At 45.1% G+C, this 21,914-nt stretch overlaps 1 protein-coding gene across 1 annotated transcript in view; it reads right to left on the bottom strand.

The window, feature by feature from the left end:
• CFAP43 (cilia and flagella associated protein 43) overlaps positions 1 to 21,914 on the bottom strand; it is a 505,375-nt gene that overhangs the window by 245,624 nt on the left and 237,837 nt on the right. The gene's annotated exons all lie outside the window — the stretch shown is intronic.

The raw sequence follows: 21,914 nt of genomic DNA, 5'->3' as shown, positions 1-21,914 counted from the left end.
AGATTCCTATGACCTCACTACAGAACCCACTGCAACTTGTGGGCCTTTCCAGGGTCTGATCAGTCTGATGTGCTAATACCCATTCACACGCTAGGATATGCAATTTGCACACTGATTGGATTGGAAACAGGGATGCAGTTTGCAATGTGACCTTTGTACATAGAAGTCGCACTGGAAAACTATCCAGCCATAGGGATTGCAAAATGAGCAGCAAAACAAATGTTATTCCGGCAGGTCATAATTTAGTTTAAGGACCCAGCTGCATTAGTTAAAAAACAAAGATAATGCCTGGTTTGCTCTTTCATCAAAATGCATTCATTTTTTAAAAGTCAATTTTATATGCATTTATGTTTACATTTTGTTATTAATTTATTAAATGCTCTTATAAAATTTATGATTTATGCTTAGATTTTATTTTACATGCATATTCCTTTATACGCTATTCTAAATACATTGTCATCTTTAGATTTCCTAGGAGAACTCAAAATGAGTAACCTCTACCCCTCAATCCAAAGATGTTGTGAACATCCTGACAGATAGTTAGGCTACGTTAGTCTGTTTTCCCATTAGTTTTCCATTTTCTCTCCTGCATATCTTTAGCTGAATTTGTGATGTTTATGTTCACACATGTCCATTTCTGGTTTATTATATTCAACGACATGCACCAGAACATTAATATGGCTCCTTGCTTTATAAACCTCAAGGTTTTAGTAATGGCTGCTTAATATCAACATGTAGACAGTGTATGCATTTTGTGTCTTGATAGCTTAGGGCCCGATTTAGAACTCTCAATGGCTTATGGCCTGATTTAGAACTCGCAACGGTGATGGATATGCTGTCCGCTGAAATCTAAATCCCATTTTATCCTATTTAGATTTCGGTGGACTGGATATCCATCAGCATTGTGACTCCTGAGTTGTAAATCAGGTCCTTAGTCTTAAAAATCTCATGCCTTCGAGCCCCGTTTTATTGTGTAAATACATGATGATAATAATAGTGATCAAACCTTCTATAAAGTCCAGGATTTGCCCATTGATTAGGAAAGGTCTTCCTGCTAAGATTATAGTCAGATGTGACACCAGATTGTCAAATCAGATGCTATTATATGAAGAGCTGAGTCTAGAAGCCTCTTTTGCTTAGAGCACATTTCCTCCTCTTGCAGAACCCGGATAAAGGACAGTTGTAATAGCTATCAGCCGGTATGAAGTGTGATTATACTTAAGAACCTTGAGAGGCAAGCTCGCTATTAAATCCTATGACTAAAAATATGGTATAGCACTTAGAAATCTCTAGTGGGTACTAGAATCTTTCTAAACATGTTAGAAATGCTCATTTTATTCTTGCTGCTTGATATGCATAATTGCTTTCATATGTTCATGCTGTGTAGTTACTGTGCACATTGAAAATACAATATTTCATTTCTTGACTAGAGACTTCATAGAAATCGCTATTTAAGAAATGCAAAATGCTATGTGCTCAGATACCGTTTTCCAAATAGCGAGTCCTACAAAGTAGGAATCGCTATTAGAAAATGGGTATTAAGAAATCCCATTGCATTTAAGTGAAGGGGCCGGTTTTGCATTTTCTAAATAGCGATTTCTTATTAAGAAATTGCTATTTAGGAAATGCAAAACAAGAAATGGCAATGGGAAAAAGGTCTCCCTTGGTGCACCCCAAAAACAGGGGTGCCCCTGTAGAGCACACATATGCCTAAGGGGCATGTGTGTGCATTATTACAATTGGGGTGCTTTTTTTTTTTTTTAATCAAATTCCTGTTGCACATAGTATTATGCTTGATTGTGTTGTTCGAGAATGAAAGATTGTTTGGATTTCAACTGTGTCCCTGAAACCTAGATAGGGCTGGTAAGTTGCCTGATAACACTGCCTGCACAGACGTGCTTGGTGTGTTAGTGATAGGGCTATGGTCCACATAATATTTCTTCCTCAGTATAGTCATTGAACTACGTTCTTGAACTTGTTGGTTAGAAATGTGATCCCTGCAGATCTTGAAAATCCCAGAATTCATATCACACCTATGACTGGCTTTGAATGCAGGAATGTTGGTGTGCAAGGGACAGGAGAGCTTATTCATACATCTGTATGGTAGTTCTATAGCACAGACCTAGACAAAATGCAGCAGAGTACTCTACATGGTCAAAGCCAAGCTTCCAGCCAACACGTAATGAGAGGAACCTAAGCTATGGATGGTTAACCCCTTCGCTGCCAGGCCTTTTCCCCCTCCTGTGCCAGGCCTTTTTTTGGCTATTTGGGGCAGTTTGTGCTTAGGCCCTCATAACTTTAAGTCCACATAAGCTAGCCAAGCCAAATTTGAGTCCTTTTTTTCCAACATCCTAGGGATTCTAGAGGTACCCAGACTTTGTGGGTTCCCCTGAAGAAGGCCAAGAAATTAGACAAAATACAGTGAAAATTTCGTTTTTTTCAAAAAAATGGGAAAAAGTGGCTGCAGAAGAAGGCTTGTGGTTTTTTCCCTGAAAATGGCATCAACAAAGGGTTTGCGGTGCTAAAATCACCAGCTTCCCAGCTTTCAGGAACAGGCAGACTTGAATCAGAAACCCCAATTTTTCAACACAAATTTGGCATTTTACTGGGACATACCCCATTTTTACAATTTTTTGTGCTTTCAGCCTCCTTCCAGTCAGTGACAGAAATGGGCATGAAACCCCATGCTGGATCCCAGAAACCTAAACATTTCTGAAAAGCAGACAAAATTCTGAATTCAGCAAGGGGTCATTTGTGTAGATCCTACAATGGTTTCCTACAGAAAATAACAACTGAAAAAGAAAAATATTGAAATTGAGGTGAAAAAAACAGCAATTTCTCTCTACGTTTTACTCTGTAACTTTTTCCTGCAATGTCAGATTTTCGAAAGCAATATACCGTTACGTCTGCTGGACTCCTCTGGTTGCGGGGATATATAGGGCTTGTAGGTTCATCAAGAACCCTAGGTACGCAGAGCCAATAAATGAGCTGCACCCTGCAGTGCGTTTTCATTCTATACCGGGTATACAGCAATTCATTTGCTGAAATATAAAGAGTGAAAAATAGCCCGCGACAGGAAATGCCCCAAAACACAACGTGGACACATCACATTTTTTCACAGAAAACAGAGGTGTTTTTTGCAAAGTGCCTACCTGTGGATTTTGGCCTCTAGCTCAGCCGGCCCCAGGGGGGCAAAAATGGCCTAAAATAAATTTACACCCCCAAACCCCCCCTCCCCGGGAGCGACCCTTGCCTACGGGGTCGCTCCCCCTGCGTGCCATTGGCGCCCCCAAAAAAATCCCCGGTGCCTAGTGGTTTCTGCCCCCTACGGGGCAGATTGACCTAAAATCGTCCGGGGGGCAGAAATGTTCTAAATACAATTTGCCCCCCAGGGGAGCGACCCTTGACTAATGGGTCGCTCCCCATCTCTAAAAAAACACAAAAAAAAAAACACAAAAAAAAAATTTGCCCTGGCGCCTAGAGGTTTCTGCCCCCCCCCCCCCGGGGGCAGATCGGCCTAATAACAATAGGCCGATCTGCCCCCAGGGGGGGACAGAAATGGCCTAAAATAAATTTAAATCCCCCCCCGGAGCGACCCTTGCCTACGGGGTCGCTCCCCCTGGGTGACATTGGCGCCAAAAAAAAAAATCCCCGGTGCCTAGTGGTTTCTGCCCCCTTCGGGGCAGATTGACCTAAAATTGGCCAAACTGCCCCCAAGGGGGGCAGAAATGGTCTAAATACAATTTGCCCCCCAGGGGAGCGACCCTTGCCTAATGGGTCGCTCCCCATCTCTAAAAAAAAAAAAAAAAAACACACAAAAAAAATTGCCCTGGCGCCTAGAGGTTTCTGCCCCCCCCCCCCCGGGGGCAGATCGGCCTAATAACAATAGGCCGATCTGCAGAAATGGGCTAAAATAAATTTGCCCCCCAACCCCCTCCCTGCCCCCCCAGGAGGGACCCTTGCCTACGGGGTCGCTCCCCCTGCGTGACATTGGCGCCAAAAAAAAAAATCCCCGGCGTAGCAAAAATTGGCCCATCTGGGCAGAAATGGCCTAAATACAATTTTCCCCTCCAGGGGAGCGACCCTTGTCCAAGGGGTCGCTCCCCATCTGTAAAACAAAAAAAACAAAAAATCCCCGGTACCTAGTGGTTTCTGCTACCCTTGGGGGCAGATCGGCCTAATCAAAATAGGCTGATCTACCCCCCAGGGGGGCAGAAATAGCCTAAAATAATTCCCCCCCCCAGGGGAGCGACCCTTGCCTAAGGGGTCGCTCCCCTTGCGTGAAATTCACGAAAACAAAAAAAACTCCCTGGTGTCTAGTGGTTTCTGCCCCCCTTGGGGGCAGATTGGCCTCATCAAAATAGGCCAATCTGCCCCCAAGGGGGGCAGAAATGGCCTACATATAATTTGTCCCCTAGGGGAGCTACCCTTGCCTAAGGGGTCACTCCCCACCTAAAAAAAAAAAAAAAAAAAAAAAAAATTTAAAATGATCCCTGGTGCTTAGAGGTTCGAGCTTCCAGCACGATGGGGGAGGCCTTGTGACAAATCAGCGCGCTGACGTCACAGGGGAGGTTTGGGGGGGAAGGGCTTCCCCTTCCATCCCTGCCTTGGGGGGGTGGGTGGGGAGCACTAGCGCTACCCCCAGTTCCCGTGCCTTGGATGACGTGACCTCGTCCAAGGCACCCAAAAGGTTAATGCATTGTGATTTAGTGTTCGTTAAGGAGGTCAGCCTTCAACTATTTCATAAATTGAAGCAGCATTGGGATGGCCCTGATTGCATTCCTAAACATTATTTTTTATAAGCTGCCAGTGTACTCTCTGAAGGGACATGTTTGGCATGCCCGGGTTTGACTGCCTGACTCCCCCAAAATGATCCCCCAAAGGAACCTGTCCCACAGGGAGCTCAGGGGTCAGTAACTAATGAATAGTTAAGAGACTGGAAATCTGGTCACAAACCATATCTATTTTTGCAACTCACAATTAGCAAGGGGATGTATCTTTCTGGTCCCAGTCTATTTGCAATTGGGAAAGGATCACAAAGTCATTTTACGAGTTAAAAAGTCTTCTACAACTCATAAAAGTTTTTTTGAACATTGTAAAAAGGTATTTTGGAGTCACAAATGCTGTGATATCGTGAATCCCCAGCTGTGCATTCAAAAATACCTTTCTACCTAAGGGCCAAAGAACCCTACTTAGGGTTAGCACAGTCCTTCAGTATATCATGTACTTCCACTTTCGTGCAGTCTGCCAACTTAGTCATGTAGACCAAAGTGAGGGAAACTCTAAACTGGACTCTCTCCAGAGGATTCCATGCCTCACGTTTTCAGACAGTTAAAATACATCCTCGTAGAAAAAGGGAAAGTGAGCAGTTGAACCTATGAAATATATCAACATTGAACCACTGTAGTTGCAACTAAGTAACCTTTCCCTCTTGTACGTTGGCTCTTCCAAAATGAACTGCAATATATCTTTCATTTAAGGGCAGAGGTCTCAGATGTGGATGCCTGCAAGATTTTTTGACTATCAATGGGAGCCGAATTATAGGTCTGAATTAGCCAGACGTTCAAGAGAATTGGCACAGTATTTTGATGAAGCATCTGGCAGTTGTTCTTTATCAAGATATAAATGGCTTCATATTGTTGATGGCTCAACAGCTCTTGGAGCAGTCACCTCCTCAAATGACGAATGGGGAGAAGGAGCACATTAAGACCAGAAGGGACTTGTATTTGCTTACAGTAACTGCTGACTTTGATTAATCATCTTATATCAGGGGAACAAGCCACACTCCTTAGTGACCTTTAGTTTGCCTAAAGCAGGTTTGGTTTCAGGCTCATGGAGGTGGCTTGAGACCTATGGTCAGCAAACTCTGCCCTGGTAATATAGGCGATATATCATAAAACAGAGGTATTTCTTGTGTTAAGGGTGCCTAGAGATAATATGGATCTTCAATAGCAATATATGCAAAGAAATCCTCATCATATATGAACTGAACAACATGGAGAAGAATAAAAATCCGTAAGCCTTGCTTTTCGTTGTATTTGTTGAGCTCCCTGAGAGCCATAATGGGTCCATTCATAGAATTTCTTACTGATCAGAAATTATCTTTGATAGAATCCCTGATACTGAATTACATATCTTAACTGGGGTGCCCATAGCAGGCCAACATGATGCGACCAACTAATAATAATGCTCTGTCCGAAATGCAGGTGTGAACTTGTGCCTATAGTAGGGATAGTGCAGCACTGAATGACGAATTGGAAGTTTTCAACTACTGGTCCACCTTCCAATACACTGGGAATGGCCAGAGATGAAACATTAAATAAGTAACCCCTGCCTCACCCACCTCCCCAGGTAGCAACAGTATGTGACTACGGCAGCTTGCAGGTGATGCCTGGATCACTAAGGAGTCCTTGGGACCCCAAAACCTTTCCCAAGTGACAATCTTGGGAGCACAGTGAGCATCACTTCCTATTTGATGCAGAGTTAGTGTGCCTCCGAGAGACTGTTGGGCATGTACCTGGAAGTCTTCGGGCAGTTTTTTTAAAAATTGTGTCATTTCATGCCACTGCTGTATACGACAGAGGTATCAGTCCTTCATTTCCAGGCCTCTGCTCTCATTATTTTACAAAAATTGGCTCAGTAGTATACCTGCTAATCTGGGGCTACAAAGTTTTCACACATTAACGGACAAGATATCTCTCAAATGAACCTATTGAAAACCACCCAACCTCTTTTTTAATGCAAATACCTCAACAACTATTGAACAAGTGTATACTAAATCAAGCAAATAGTAAAGTTCTAGTCCCACACAATTTTTTTTCCAGAAACTGATAGCAAAGTTTGCTATGAAAGTTAAAATGGAAGAAATGTTTTTTTAATCATTCCTTTATCTTGCCCCTTCCACTACAAACCCCCAGCACAAAACCTGACAAGCCGAAACATAGCTATTTTACATTGTAACGTTCACTGTAGATTTGTTAAATGACCCCAAACTTATAAGCAAAGTAAAAAAAGCCTTTAAAATCGAAAGCCAGTCCAAGCCCTAGCCACAAATTTGATATCAGGTCTATAATACCTCAATAGTGACATCACATATCGCTCCACCTTTGACATCACTATGGGCATGACTACATCAGTCCCTGAAATGGTAGAGCCAAGGGTCCTGCTTATGCAATACCATTTACTGCATTGTCATGAAGGTTCAGTAGTGCCATGAAAATGTTTAACATTGTCTGCTAGGATCTCCCTTGTGCAACACGAGTGTGTGTCCCTCTTGTCCTAGCCTTAGAGACGTCTTTGTAGGCTAGGTTCATTTTGGAGAAGTTGAGTAAGAGTCCTGAATATGCCCTAAAAATATTAGCCTTTCAAAGTGGTGCTACAGAGGGGCAGCTCATAGCATACACTAATAACGAGAGTGCCATGGTCTAATGGAACTGGTCAGGAGTGAGGGAGGCTGGTTACCGGCCAGGAGAATACATACACACTATCGTTCCACCTAGGTCTGCCAAAGGAGAAGTTGTGCAACTAGATTTGTTTTCAAATTGAAATGTTCTCACGAGTTCTCAAACATTCTTGTATTCAACTCCAACAATATACAAGATTAATTTGGTTAAGCTCACAGACACCTTCTTTTAACACAAACGTATCAAAAACATCAACGATTTTACAGCAAACAACAAAAACGACATGTTCTGAGTTCAGATCTCCTTCATGTAAAATTTTGTCCACTGGTGCTAAATAGTTTTTAATGTAGCCAAACGAAAACATCCCTTAGGGACTTCCAATATTAACCCCTTGTTCGCCACGGATGTAATGGTTACGTCCGTGGCTGTGCCTCTCAGGCGCCACGGACATAACCATTATGTCTGCGTACCAGCCCTCCAGGTCAGCGTTGGAAGGGGAATTGCTTCCCCTTCCACCCGCAGCATCTGGTGACGTCAGCACACAATCACACGCGCTAACCTCATCAGAGGCCTGCCCCTCAGCTTCCAGCACAGATCGGAAGAGAAACGTTTTTGTATTACTCTTCCGATCACTGGAGGGGCCGAGAAAGGCATGAAAGGAGAGGAAAGGCCTTTCCTCTCCTTTCATGTCTCTCTCAGCATTTCTGCTGCCCGATCGTGATGCAATCGGGTAGGAGAAATGCCCACTAGACACCAGGGAAAAATGTTTTGTACTGTAATTGTCATGAAGGGAGCGACTCCTTGGGCAAGGGCCACTCCCCAGGGGGGCACATTTTTTTCAGGTCATTTCTGTCCCACCCCCCCCCCCGGGACAGATCAGCCTAATATAATTAGGCCAATCTGCCCCCCACCCCCAGGGGCAGAAAACCCCTAGACACCAGGGATACATTTTTTTTTTTTTTTTAATGTGTGGGAAGCGGCTCCTTGGGCAAGGGTCGCTCCCCAGGGGACCAAATTATTTTTAGCCCATTTGATCGGCCTAATATAATTAGGCCGATCCGCCCCCAAGGGATATATATTTTTTTTATATTTACTTTGCGTTTTTATCTATGGGGAGCGACTCCTTAGGCAAGGGTCACTCCCCTGGGGGGCAAATTGTATTTAGGACATTTTTGCCCACGTTGGGGGAAGATCGGCCTATTTTTGTTAGGCAAATCTGCCCCCAAGAGGGGCAGAAACCACTAGACACCAGGGATTGGTGTGTGTGTGTGTATGTGTGTGTTTTGTTTGGGGGGGGCAGCCCCTTGGGCAAGGGTCGCCCCCCATGGGGGCACATTACTGTTGCCCATATCTGCCCCCCCTTGGGGGAAGATCAGCCTATTTTTAGAAGGCCCATCTGCCCCCACAGGGGGGCAGAAAGACCACAAGAGAAGATTTTTTTTCAAAATAAGAGGGTGGGGGTATGGCCATACCCCCACCCCAAATAAATGGGGGCCAAAGTTGTTTGGGCAGTTACCCCGATCCACACCCCGGGGGGGGGGGATAGAAAGTCTAATAGATGCCAGGGAATTTAAAAAAAAAAAAAAAAAAAAAGTGAGTGGTGGCTACCAACCAGTACGGGCCTGGTTATGCCCCCACCCCAAATGAAGGGAGTAATAGTCTTTCAGCTCTCCCCCGCACACTAAAACATCTTATCCCATGGTAAGCAAGAGGACAATCGATTATTTTGGGTTTTGGTTTTACATTTGGGCCATGAGAGCTTGGCTAGCTCTCAAAATCGTCCCACTTGGAATGGTGAGGGCTGCACTTTTTGGACTTTGGGACGCTACCATGTAGAAAAATCCACAAGACCTAGACACATCTAAAAACTAAACATCTGGTTGATTCCATGGTGGTGTGCTTCACATGCACCCTGCATCATTTTCTTACCCACAATGCCCTGCAACTTTGCTGGAAATCACACATTTTCCCCAGATTTTTGTGATGGAACCTTCCGGAATCTGCAGGAATCCACAAAATTCCTACCACCCAACATTGTCTCATCTATACCAATAACAATTCTGCTGCACTTGTCAGCCTAAAATATTAATTTTTTTCAAACTGCCCCTTTGGACCATCTTTGGTTCCCCCTCAATTTTGACAAGTTTTTGGCTCTTCCCTGTCACAAGCACTTGGCCCACTTACACAAGTGAGGCATAATTTTTACCAGGAGACTGAGAGGAACATTGGGTGGTAGGAAATTTGTCCCGGTGCAGTGATGCCACACAGAAATGTGGGAAAAATATGATTATTTAGCTAAATTTGAGGTTTGCTGAGGATTCTGGGTAAGAAAACATTGGGGGATCCATGCAAGTCACACCCCACTGGACTCCCTCAGGTGTCTAGTTTTCAGAAATGTCTGGGTTTGGTAGGGTTTCCTAGATGGATGCTGGGCCCAGGACCAAAAAACGAAGGTGCACCCCGCAAAAACAGGTAGTTTTGTTTTTGATCATTTTGATGTGTCCAGATAGTGTTTTGGGGCATTTCCTGTCACGAGCACTAGGCCTACCCACACAAGTGAGGTACCATTTTTATCAGGAGACTTGGGAAAATCCTGGGTGGAAGGAAATTTGTGGCTCCTCTCAGATTCCAGAACTTTCTGTCAGCAAAATGAGAGGAAAAAGTGTTTTTTGGCCGAATTTTGAGGTTTGCAAAGGATTCTGGTTAACAGAAAATGGTGAGAGCCCCACAAGTCACCCCATCTTGGATTCACCTAGGTATCTAGTTTACGAAAATGTGCAGGTTTGGTATGTTTCCCTAGGTGCCGGCTGAGCTAGAGGCCCAAATCTACAGCTAGGCACTTTGCAAAAAACACGTCAGATTAAAATGTGATGTGTCCATGTTGCGTTTCCTGTTGCGAGCATTAGGCCTACCCACGCAAGTGAGGTACCATTTTTATCGGGAGACTTAGGGGAACACAGAATAGCAAAACATATGTTATTGCACCTTGCCTTTCCCTACATTGTTTCCTTCCAAATGTAAGACAGTGGGTAAAAAAAAACGTCTATTTGAGAAATGCCCTGTAATTCACAATCTAGTATGGGCACCCTGGAATTCAGAGATGTGCAAATACCCACTGCTTTTCAACACTTTATCCTGTGCTCATTTTAGAAATACAAAGGTTTCCTTGATACCTATTTATCACTCTTTATTTTTAAGCAAATTAATTTCTGTATACCCGGTTTAGAATGAAAACCCATTGCAAGGTGCAGCTCATTTATTGCCTCTGAGTACCTAGGGTTCTTGATGAACCTACAAGCCCTATATATCCCCGCAACCAGAAGAGTCCAGCAGACGTAACGGTATATTGCTTTAAAAAATCTGACATCGCAGGAAAAAGTTACAGAGTATAACATGGAGAAAAATGGCTGTTTTTTTTACCTCAATTTCAATATTTCTTTTTATTTCAGCTTTTATTTTCTGTAGGAAACCCATGTAGGATCTATACAAATTACCCCTTGCTGAATTTAGAATTTTGTTGTCTACTTTTAAGAAATGTTTAGCTTTCAGGGATCCAGCATTGGTTTCACACCCATTTCTGTCACTAACTGGAAGGAGGCTGAAAACACAAAAAATAGTAAAAATGGAGTATGTCCTCGTAAAATGCCAAAATTGTGTTGAAAAATGTACATTTCTGATTCACATCTGCCTGTTCCTGAAAGCTGGGAAGGTGTTGATTTTAGCACTGCAAACCCTTTGTTGATGCCATTTTCAGGGAAAAAAATGCCACAAGCCTTCTTCTGCAGCCCTTTTTCCTATTTTTTTTGTTTTGTTTTTTAAACAAAATTTTCCCTGTATTTTGGCTAATTTCTTGGTCTCCTTCAGGGGAACCCACAAAGTCTGGGTACCTCTAGAATCCCTAGGATGTTGGAAAAAAAGGACACAAATTTGGCGTGGGTAGCTTATGTGGACAAAAAGTTATGAGGGCATAAGCGCGAACTGCCGCAAACAGCCAAAAAAAGACTTGGCACCTGAGGGGGAAAAGGCCTGGCAGCGAAGGGGTTAAATACTACTTTTAAGACATGGTAAAGAACTTTGTCCACCCTTGTCTATGTAATCTGCACACTTTTTTAAATGAAGAACCTGGTCTAGGCACTGCAAGCATTTGCCAAATTAAGTAGATTCATTACAAGGCACAAAAATTCCACAATAAATCCATTTCCTATGGATGTCTTAACCATAATGATCGAGTCACTATGAAATTCTTGTGATTAAGGCTTGCTGTACTTTTGTGATCTGGAGTCATAAGTATTTATTTAGCCTTTTAGGAGTTGATCTGAGTGTAGAAGCCATAGAGGTAAAAGAGTAGTTGATATTATAGCAAACTTCTTAATGAAATGTTTTTTGGACCGCTTATCTCTTTGTTCAGGATAGCTATGTCTGGTAATAATACAGTCCCTCTACAAGAAGTTTTAAATTAGCTTTACACGGGAGAGTAGCCTGGCAAGATGGCCGCTCGGATGCCTTGAGACCGAGCACCATCGCCCCAGTAAATAATTCTTCATCATCCTCATCAGGGAAGCAACAAAATTAGTCCAGAATGAGCTGGACCCATCCTAAACAGATGCAACACACTTTGCTACCCTTCCACGGTTGACTGGGACACTAACATTGCCATTTACTCCCTTGGAGGGCCGCCCTGCCTCCCAGCTGGGGAGACCACACAGTAAATTGGCTAAGCCGGGGCTGTCCCGGCAAGGAAGGACTGCGGCCGTGACACAAGTTGGTCTGTTTTGAATCCCCTTTGGCAGTCTGAGCACGTGAAGCGCTGCACTTGTGGAGTGCTGTGGAAGGCATACTCCTGCCTGGTGAGCAGCAGTGGCGGTAGACAGGCTGGAAAACTGAAATACAGTCACTGGGCAGGTAGGGCCCGGATGGCCTTGCCGGTGTGCAGACGCTAGTGCTGCATGCTGCCTCCGCCACCAGCTCCCACAGCTGCTGTACACGCAACAAACCCTTGGATAGTGTCGGTGGGGCCCATGTGGGGCGTTGCGGGCCTGGGATCAGCAAAGCCCTATATGCAGTTGGACCCTTGTGTGCTCAAGAAGAGGAGCACTGCCGACTGTAAGGGAGGAGTTTCTGACGGTGTATAAGGTCCCCGGTATAGTGGTGCAAGAGCCCGGGGGCATGAGAGTGCTGTAGGCGGGAAGAGTTTGAGACGGAGAAGGCAGTATTGTATGACTCTGGAGGAAGACGTGCAGAGCCAGACCCCAGCCTATGGGGGACGAAGCGAGGCATGAACTATTGTGGCAAGAAACTGTGGGGTGCATGAGAGAAATGGGTGCATTGACCAGCACACACAATCCGAATGGGGCAGCAGAAAATAGAGAAAAGAGCCAGATCTGGCTGGGCAATATGATGGCTTTGGTGAGGCAGTAGCCCCCACAGTACTGGGATGGTGGGGTCACCACTGATGGAACCATGGACACCGCAAAGCTGGATTTGCTTATCTGCAGGCACTGAATGCTGGAAGAGAATGAAGGCTTCAACTGACAGACCCTGCCAATAGGGCTTTAGGGCCAGATGTATCCTCATCCCGGTTTCCATTTCCTAAATAGCGATTTTTAAGAAATCACTATTTAAGAATTGCAAAATGGGATGTATGAAAATTGCAATTCGGTAATAGCGATTTCTTAAAAGTTGCAATTGCTATTACCGAATCGCAATTAGGGAATGGGACTCTATTCATCCCTATGGGCCTGCAGGCCCATAGGTGCGAATGGTTTTACATTACCTAATTTGTGAATTCCTATGCAAACCCCAGGGTGCTGGCACCTAAAGCCCCCTTTGATGCACCCCAAAAAAATTGTTGTGGACATGTAAAGCACACACATGCCCATGGGGCATGTGTGCGCTACATGTCATTTTAAAAAATTGCACATGCTTACCACCAAACTTGAGTTTGTGGTAATTGCATTTCCTAAATGCCAAATTTGCATTTAGGATATTCATGATACATGTGAATAGGTAATCGCAAATAGGTATTCCCTATTTGCGATTCCCTAATCGGAGTTGCAATTTTAAGGAATCGCAATTTCTGCGTTCCTTAAAATTGCACCTCAAATTCCTTTCATAAATCATGAAAGGCAATTTTGCGATTCACACTTCAGAATGCAAAATCCTTTGATACATCTGGCCCTTTGACCCTTGGGGGACGTAGCCCCGCAGGAAGGGACCTGTAGTGGGAAATAAGAAGAGCGCAGTGTGAATTGAGACCCTAGAGGTGCACAATACCCTTGGCATGCAGTGTGCATAATGGAGACAACTCAATACAAATTGGGAGGAGTACCCTGGAGGAAGCAATGGAGAAGGATAAAGCACCCAAAGAACAGCAGAACAACACAATCACTCAATATGCAAAGCTGCAAGGTCTGCTGCAGCATAGCATGTGCCCAGGCAGCAGCCAAGCACCAGAGTCAGAGGGGGAACTGTCAAAAGCGTCACTGATGGAGGTGCTACAAGGGTCCTGTACCATACTGGAGGGCAAAATAGATATAGTGGCCATTGAAGAGGGACTTTTTCCTGCAGACCTTCGTTAACTATTGGAAAGAGTGATGGCAAATGAGCAACAGATAGGTGAACTGGGCTAGGATGTTGTCACGCACAAAGACCAAATTGCACGACTGATGGCCACAGCCAAGGTGCTGGAAGACAGGGTGAAGAACACCGAGGACCACTCCCATCATAATAACCTGCACCTGGTGGGGTTCCCAGAACGAGCTGAGGGGTCATCGGCTGAATTATTCTTGGAAAACTGGATTCACAACACCCTTAAACCAGAGGAGCTGACCCACATATTCGTAGTGGAGCAAGCACATAGGGTGCAGGTGATGCAGCCCCTCCCCCCCCCCCAACCACAAGCCATGATTGCACAAATTTTCAATTACGCAACAGGGAATGTATCCTTAAGGGGACCCAGGAGGCAGGACTGCTGAAATTTGAGAATCATACTTTTGCTATTTTTCCAGACTGTACTCGGAAAGTCCAGACCTAGCGAACGTAGGTTGTGGAAGTCAAACAGAAACTCAGAACAATGGGTTGTCCTACATGATCCTGTTCCCTGTGAGGCTCAGAGTGGTCTTGCAGGATAAAACCCTTCTTCGATCGCCCTGAGGATGTATGGGCCTGGCTTGAGCAATGGGAAAAGATTCCTTCTGGGGCGCATGGCTCTTTGAGGGCAGACCCACTGGAAGGCGTAGATTCGCTGCCGAAGCAGGTCGCAGGGACATTCAGTGGTGGGGTAAAACAACGGATACCAAATTAAAGTACAAGAGGATGGCTCACTGGTAGATGTGCAGATGGACGACACAGACCTAATCAACATACAGAGCAATGGGTGGGGGGGGAGCAGATAGCCCCTGACGCCATAAGGAATGGCTGATATGAACTACTGCCGATTGGAGAGGCCACTTGGCTGGTGTCCTCATATGTAAGTGCTCTAAGGAAGTGACAAGGGAAAACTGAACTGAGGAACTATTGGCCACTCAAGATAGAGTGATAATTCAGCGCTCAATATATACAACACGTTTTCTGTGTATTGGACAGATATTATTATTATATTCTAACTTCTGCGGGCACTACTGTCTGGGGCACTGTTGGGGCATCTGGGGCGAGCCCCGGTGTAGAACTCTGCCCTGTGTGGGGTGGGGAAAGCGCTGGCATAACTCGTCTCTGTACACAGGGGAGACAAGTATAGTTTAGCTAACTGTGGAACAGTTGGGGTCTGCTGTGGAAACAAAGCACCAACCAGTTTGATCACAGTGGGGTGGTGGTAGGGGTACCTTGTACAAGTTGGACATGGGATGATGGGTCATCACAAATAGTTTATTTATTATTTTTGTAAGATTGTCCGGGGCAGGAAGGGATTGAGGGGTTCTAAAGTTGTTGCTCCAGGTGAAAAGATCACAGAATATCTGGAGGGTAACTGGGGCTCAACGCATAGTAGGGGTACAAAATGGGAAGCCTTAAAAGCAGTCAGCCGAGGGAAGATCTGTGGTTTACACCAGCAGCTACATAGAGAGCTTGGAGACCTAGAGGCTAAATTAGCAGAGGCTCAAAAAGAGGATGATGTGGGGATATAGGCAGCGGTTTCACCGAGATGGGGACAGGCACAGCAGACTATTGGCTTGGCTTCTAAAGCAGAAGACAAGCAGGACCCCCATAGTAATGCTCTGTTGACAAGATGGCATAATGGCTAACAATCAGAAACTTATTAACGACACACTGAGGGACCACTTATGGGACCTCTAAGGAGGGGGGTTGGCGACAGATGCTGCTACAGTGGCTGGATATCTAGATGGACTGGACAAGCCCATGCTCTCGCCCTTGCTGCAGGCTGAGCTGGAGGCAGCTATCTCCCTAGAAAAGGTTCAAGGAGCACTGAGTAAAAGGAACAGTCACCGGGGGTGGGCAAAGGTTTCCCGGTTGAGTTCTATCAGGCTTATGCTGCACAGCTGGCAGCTGTAGGGTTTTCAGTGAGGCACAGGAGTGCGGTGTGCTATCCCCCACACTTAGGGAGGGAGTGATGTGCCTGGTGCCCAAACCCAGGGTGTGATGAGACGGATCAGTCTTCCTACAGATCACTCACTATGCTAAATGTGGACACCAAGGTACTCTGTAAGATCCTAACCCGGGTGGGCGGTGCGACAGATCAGTCTTCCTACAGACCACTCACCATGCTAAATGTGGACACAAGGGTACTCCATAAGGTCCTAGCGGAAAGGCTGACAGGTGTAGTGGGGACACTGGTGCATGAAGACTAGTGTGGGTTTATGCCGGGAAGCTGCACTGCCCATAATTGCAACGGCTTGCACATGTGTTACAAGCCGTGTTGGGAAACAACAGAGAGCTGGCACTGGTGTCTGTGGACACCACTAAGGCATTTGACACAGTGGGGTGGCACGATCTGCAGCTGGTGCTCCATAAGTTGGGGTTTGGCTCCTGGTTTTTTTCAGTGAGTGGAACTTCTGTAAGTGGCTCCCAGCGCTAGAGTGCACAGTGGAGGACTGATGTCTGACAAGTGGAGTGTGCGGAGAGGCACACAAGAGGGATGCCCCCTGGTGCCTCTCCTCTTTGCTCTGGCAATGCAGTCACTGGCTGTAGGGCTTCAGAAAGACATGGGAGACGTGGGTATTGTAGTGGGAGATGTTTCGCACCTAATATCCCTTTATGTGGAAGATGTTATGTTTTATCTGAAGCGTCCCTGAGAGACGGTATTGCAGCTTCTGGCACACATGGATAGGTTTGGAGAGGTAGTAGGACTCTGCATTCATAGTCAGAAATCTTTGTTATTTCCCTGGGGAAAACGGGCAGGAACCCCGGAGGCTGCTTTAGCCCTAGGGGACTGCACTGGGAGACATCTTTCTTCATTTATATTCATGGTGGGTCACATGATAGAGGATCAACAAATGTCCTGCAATGAACTGTTAGTGGGTGGCCCGATGAAGTCAGTTTGATTCTGGAACATGCTTCCTCTTTCCACAATGGAAAGAGTGGCGGTGGCAAAAACTGTGCTCTTCCCCGGTGCTTAAACATCTTCCAGAATGGCCTCTACACGCTGCAGCGCAGCCTTTTTTTAAACGCTGGACAACATGATGATTTCACTTGTGTGGGCCGGGGGAAGGAGCCGGGTTGCGCTGCTGCAGCTCAAACGTGACATGCTGAGGGGCGTGTGGGTCTTCCAGGCCTAGAATTTTATTATTATGCACCCAAACTGCACATGCTGCCCAATGAACATCAGAGGACGGCAAATGGGAGAAGAGGCTACTACATGGGACACATTGAACACACTAACTGATTAAATTACTCATGAGGGGTTTGTGAACACCATAGGGCACCCCTTAACTGATTAAACAGGAGGCAGAGGTCTGGGAGCGGGTGGTCATAAAGGTATTTAAAAGACCGCCTTTTCTAGAAAACTAAATATTTGACTGCTGCTCTCATTCCAACATATTGTGGGAGACAGGTCTTTAGCAAGATGGAGAGAGAGGAGATGTGACACGCTGGGTGATCTGTATCCAGGGGAGGGGTTCCTCACTTTTGTGGAGACACGAGAGATGTTTGCGATAATGGGAAGACAATTCTTTCAACACGCTATGCTAGTAAACATGGCACGAGTGGTATGGACAGAATTCCCGAGCACGCCCCAGGTGACGGAGACTCTCCAGTTGATGCTAACCGTTGGAATGATGAGACACATGGTAACCACAACACACCTCTATAGGGCACTCAAGACAGACAGTGTATGGGCGGAGCCTGTGGTGCGGCAAGAATGGGGGGGGATTTAACAAACACCTCTTACTGACTTGGAATGGGCCATAACATGTGAACTAATGAAGACCGTCTTGTGTACTGCTAGATTTGAGTTGGACCACTTCAACTATTCTCACTACACATATTTAACACTGGTTAAACTCAGCACAATGTACACAGATAGAGGCTCAGAATGCCCCAGGTGCGGGAGAGAGGGGGCCTCCGTTCTGTATATGCAAGGGAATGTCAGAGAGTGCATAACTACTGCAGATGAGTGGTAGTGAAGATGTGGAGGTAAAAGTGTTAGACATTGAGGAATCACCCCAAGAATAACTGCTTGGTATTATTAAAAGACTTAGAGGAGCCAAAATGAGCTGGAAGTTTTTATAGTTGGCCATGGTATTAGCCAGAAGGAGGGTGGCCATCAGGTGGCTGTGCAGGAGGGCCCCTTCCATCACACCGTGGTGTAGGGATGTGGATGAATGGGCAATTGCTGAAGAAGCACATATGAAACTTAATTACAGGGACAACGAATTACAGGAGGACCTGGAGGCCTAGACTGTTTTGCTGGTAAATATGCACACAGGCCATGAGGGGACTGATAAGTAGGGAGCACAAACAAAGAACACAGAATCCTCGCATACTTCCTGACAATCCCGGGAATGAGGAGAAGGCCACAATCCCAGTTGCAGCACAACGAGTGGGAGAGATGCCTGGGAAAGAGAAAAAGAGGGGGATCATGGGCACTGAAACAGATGGGGCAAGATGTTTAGCATAGTGCTTGATACCTATGACCTAACAGGCGGCACTAACGGGAAACCTGGTGCTGAAATGAGAAAGAAGGGAGGAGTAAGACGAATTTCCTGGTGCGATATCACTGAAGTCAATGTAACTCAGATGACTGTACCATTTGGAGTTTTTGTTGGTGTTGTTATTATTGTTTATTTTGCATCATCAATTGGCGGAACGCCGCAAAGTGTATGTATATTATTGCTGCAATTGTGTATAGCCCAGAGCTGGCCACTGGGTGGCAAACGTTCAAAATATACATCTTGCTACACAGGACATTTTTTAAACAAGTCCATTCTGGCACAATTCTGTCAAAAAGTATCGCGTCCGGGCTCCTTAACAGGGGTACAGGTAAGCAACATGCATACAGCATTTTTTCGAAGTCCCTCACATAGGTGAAAATAAGGAGGAAATGATTTGTTTCAAGACAAAATCTATCAAAATTCAAAGAAAAAACACAAAGATACTTTAGACTAGAGGCTAATTAAATTCTAGCATCAGCTTAAAACAAGCATTTGCAATGCAACAGGTCTCGCATTTGCTTGAGTTAGAGCTATTGGCATTGTAAATTCCTAACTGGAATTTTCTTGCCACATACATTGGACATGGCAGTGTCCAGCTAGATGAAAAACACCTAAGAGAGGAGGGAATGTTACCAGTGAGCAAAACACTTAAACATAGCAGTGCATGAGCGCGAAGGAGACACAAAGGGAAAAAGAAGTCCACTCACAGTCAAACATACTGGCAATCATGCAATAATCCATGTAACAGGGGCCGTCTGCAAAGTGGTAACAAAACCTCCCCAAGGCGGGACATATGTAAAGCATTTACCAATGATGTAAAAGGATTTTTGAAAGGCAAGCCCACGAACGAGTGAAAGTGATGTTTGTGAGGTGAGCATGGTTAAAATCCCACAATAGTTACAAGTCTAAGCGGTTGTGTGCTCGACCTAAGGGATTCCCCTCTTGTGCAGCCATGGACCTTGTAATCATACAGTTCCATTCAGGCAATCCTTACATCTCCAGATGTGAACTGAGCTCCACCTTCCTTTCAGACAGTGTGCTCTTAGTAGTTGCGCAAAAGACAATCTACAGAGCGTGACAGGGCTCACAGCTACTTTTAGACAACCTAAGACCCTCTTCCTCACTCAAAGGTAACCAAAGCCACTGAGTAGAGACTCTCACTATGACTAGGACCTGGTGAAATACATTAGGGCTGACCTGCTCTGAGGACACCAGATGACACTTCACGGTAGTCATTCTGGCTCCTGTGTCTCTCAGAGGCTCCACTCTGTGCCCAGTGACTTGTTCTCCCTTTAACCTACCACATTAATATACAACCTTTCTTTTTAGAGGGTAAGTAAAACCTTTCACATTTAAGCATATTATAGTCACTTAGGTCACTAAGGATAACAGCAATATGCCATCCAACTCCAAAGCACTTTGCAGATATATCTCCAGAAAAAGCACAATTCAAACACAACAAAAAAGCTCATCTGCTTCACAGTAAGCATTACACCATGTCCTTCTCAAGTTCCCTTTGAAGGTAATTTCCATCCTCAATGGACCCCTGAAAACTTTATTTCATGTCTTGTTCTCATCGTGACCTTAGTTCAAAGAATTATTTCCTACATTTCGTCGTCTCTAGCAAATGATTTTATGAGCCAGTCATAAAATGTTTTGATCCGCTCTAGCCCAATCGAACATTCCGACGGTATGGTGAAACCTCAGTGGCTAAAGCATTGCTCTCTGGTGCTTTGAGGTATTCAGTGTCAATGTTGGATTCTGTGAGCCTGATCTACTTCAAAGTCGACGGTTTCTCCCAGATCAGTTCCCATTGTTATCCAAGATTCCATGAACTGCACAAGTGTGCATCGCTCTCACTCTCCTCCAGCAGGCAAACATTCAAATATTTCATCTACAGTTCTCGTTTCCAAGTTCTTTAATCTTTTATCTAACTTTCTTTGATTGCTTCATGTTGAAACCTATTCTGCTGGTGCATCGAGGCATCAGGTTTGCTGATTCTGTATTACCCCTCTCCTAATTATCATCCATGTCAGTATGAATCCATTTGTAGCTCGCGGGAGGGAAAAGGGGCGGCGTGGCATGTAATGGGGTGGGTGGGAACGGGTACCCACAAAACAAAACAAACATAAAATAAAATAAAACTTATCTTTTTATCCACGCCGCTCCAAACGCTCTTCTCTGTCATTGCAGGCTGCAGGCACAGGCTCCCAGCCTGCCCTGCGGCCAGTCCTGATGCTTCTCAAAGCAACGGTAGGATTGGTTTGGAGCTCCCAGCTAGGGTGTTCCCAGGCAGACTGGGAGCCTGTGCATTGTTGCTGGGCTGGCGAGAGCACAGTGCGCATGTGTGTTTGGCCAGCCCAAGATGGCCAATCAAACATACTTGTGCCCCTAGGTGGAGTGCTGTACACCCCCCTTCAGTCCACATCACATCTGTGGCCCAGCCCACTTTTACAAAGACAACATAATAAACTGAGTTTATTATGTTTTTTCTATAAATGTTTTGCAGCTCCTGCTCCTGGCGGGAGGTGGGGAGGGTGGGTGAAGCTCCGCTGCCTTAGCGGAGGAACCGCCCCTGCATGAATCATGTCATTGTTGGTTTTAGTAGACTAGACCTTTCATGGAGGTTAGTGCATTCATGAGTGTCCGCATTGTGATTGCGATATCTTCTTATCCATGATGATAGAGAACAGCAGTAGGGGATTTACTTTAACTCTTTTTTAAAGACTGACTTGCTCGCTTTCATTTTAAAATCAGCCAAGATGACACGTCACCTTGTTAGAGAGGTGATTTTACAGCACATCGAAAAGAACGGTCACTGAGCACTTAAGACCGTCAACAAGCTCAGTCTTCAGTACAAGGTCCTCTACTACGAGCCTGTATTTAATAACGCATTTATTAGCCAAATATGACACAAAGTGGACGAGCGAAACTCTCCACAGACATCATCATAGTATCCCTAAACGTACAAACATCCAGCCAAGCCACTGAAATCCATTTTGAGGCAACTGCACTGTATCATATTGCAAGCTTGCACTTATTTCCACTCTCCGTTTTCTAAATCTTTAAATTCCCAAGACCATATAGACTGACACATATTATAAAGATCTGGTGGTGTTTAAACTGGAAGGATGGGGACTTACAAATCAATCCTGCATGAAGAAAATCTCAGTGAGTAACATGCATCCTTGATCACTGTTCATCACCCCCACCTTAACTACATCTGCATGTTTAAAGCCATTTAAAAGTGTCTGCGTCAAAACTGCAAAGTATGCTGCAACACATCACGTTCCATCGAACAGCACTTCCTGCTAGCTTGAACCCCATTTCTTTTTTCCTTCCAGCATCTTATTTCACATTCGAGTCCTGCTTCCAATACCTAGACTTGGTTGACTGTCAAAGTCAGCAC

Source organism: Pleurodeles waltl, chromosome 6 (assembly GCF_031143425.1).
Source record: "Pleurodeles waltl isolate 20211129_DDA chromosome 6, aPleWal1.hap1.20221129, whole genome shotgun sequence".
Lineage (NCBI taxonomy): Eukaryota > Metazoa > Chordata > Amphibia > Caudata > Salamandridae > Pleurodeles > Pleurodeles waltl.
The sequence above is the reverse complement of the archived record's forward strand: the minus strand, read 5'-3'. Positions and strand labels throughout refer to the sequence as shown.